Below are 1,434 nucleotides of genomic sequence, written 5' to 3' on the forward strand. Positions count from 1 at the left end.
AATTCTTTACTCACTTCTTCCCTTAAGAAAAGATTTCTCCAAGATAGAAGTTTTTTCTCCAAAATCTCTATTTGCTCAAAGAAAATGTCTTCAAGAAAAGGATCTTCAAAGATGAATTCTTCCTTATACTCATCTTCGGGTGACTCTTCTGCCAATGAGGTGATCGCCCCGAAAGAAGAGTTTGAAGTTGAGGAAGAAGCAAAGGATGCGTACTACAAGAGGCCCGTGAGGTCGTAAAATGCACCCCTTGCACCGAGCATGGTCTCTTCCGACTACCTCACGACTCTCAGGGACTTTTACCAGATCCCAAATGGAGTCGTATTTCGGATCCTGAGTGGCAACGAGAGTGCGAAGGACCCTCCGGAAGGTTTCTTTACTTGCTACGAGGCCTTCCTGGTGTATTGCCGTGTGTGGTTTCCGATACCTGGTACCATGGTCCGCGCGCTTCGCCACTTTGGGCTTTCGATCAGCCAGCTATGCGTTCCGGCCTTGCAATATTGGCTCGGCGTGTTGATCTTGAGTTACAGCTAGGAATGGACCTTAACCCTGGCGACTTCGAGGGATTTTAGTTTACGAGAGGAACGGGGATCGATGGCTCATACCGCATGGCGCCAAAGAAGGGTATGGCTATAATTCAGGGGCACACTTCACATCCTAAGGCATGGTTTGAACGCTTTTTCTTTGTCCGGATAGATGGGGAGTCTGTCGAGGAGAGCTACCTCCACCTATTCCGTCGGGAGTGGAACTTCACCCGTGGTAATACGAATAGCTATATTTTTCGTTTTAATACCTTGAAAACATGCGAAGATGATTTTTTTTTTTTATTAACTTGCAGTGAACAGGATCCTTCCGCCGACTCCTGCCGATCTTTTTGCCAAGCGAGATCTTCTCCGTAGCAGGCCATTCTTCTGGAATTCCTTCACCGTCGAACGGATTCGAAGCGCTGTGGAGCTCCATCGATCTCGAGCCGTCTCTCAGCCTCTGGACGTTCCGTATGACGTAGAACCGCTCATTGATGTCTTGCCCGCTCAGAGGCAGAGAATCAGGTCTCGGAAAGGCAAGGGAGTTGCCTCCGAGAATGTCTTGGGAAACCTTCCGTTGCCAGAATGGAACCCTGCTTTCTCCCCAGGGGAAAGGAGTGAAACCAGCGAGGTTCCCCTTCCCAGCGACTTTTTTGCCGACCTCCCTCCCGGTTTTACTACTCATAAGTCGCTGGACGAAGAGTCGAGGAGGAAAGTAGTCGCTGAAGGCTCTAGCTTAATCAACGAGGTTTATCCTATGAATTTTGATTATATTATTATTTTTTGTTTCCCTTTCCAATTTTAAGTTCGTGCATGGGATGAGGGTGTTCAATGCAGCGCTCGACAGAAGTTTTTGGGAGTCGCACATCTCTCACTTCAAAGCCGAGGAGGCTGAAAGGGAACTCTTTCGGTT

Source organism: Brassica oleracea, chromosome C5 (genome assembly GCF_000695525.1).
Source record: "Brassica oleracea var. oleracea cultivar TO1000 chromosome C5, BOL, whole genome shotgun sequence".
NCBI classification, from domain to species: Eukaryota; Viridiplantae; Streptophyta; class Magnoliopsida; order Brassicales; family Brassicaceae; genus Brassica; species Brassica oleracea.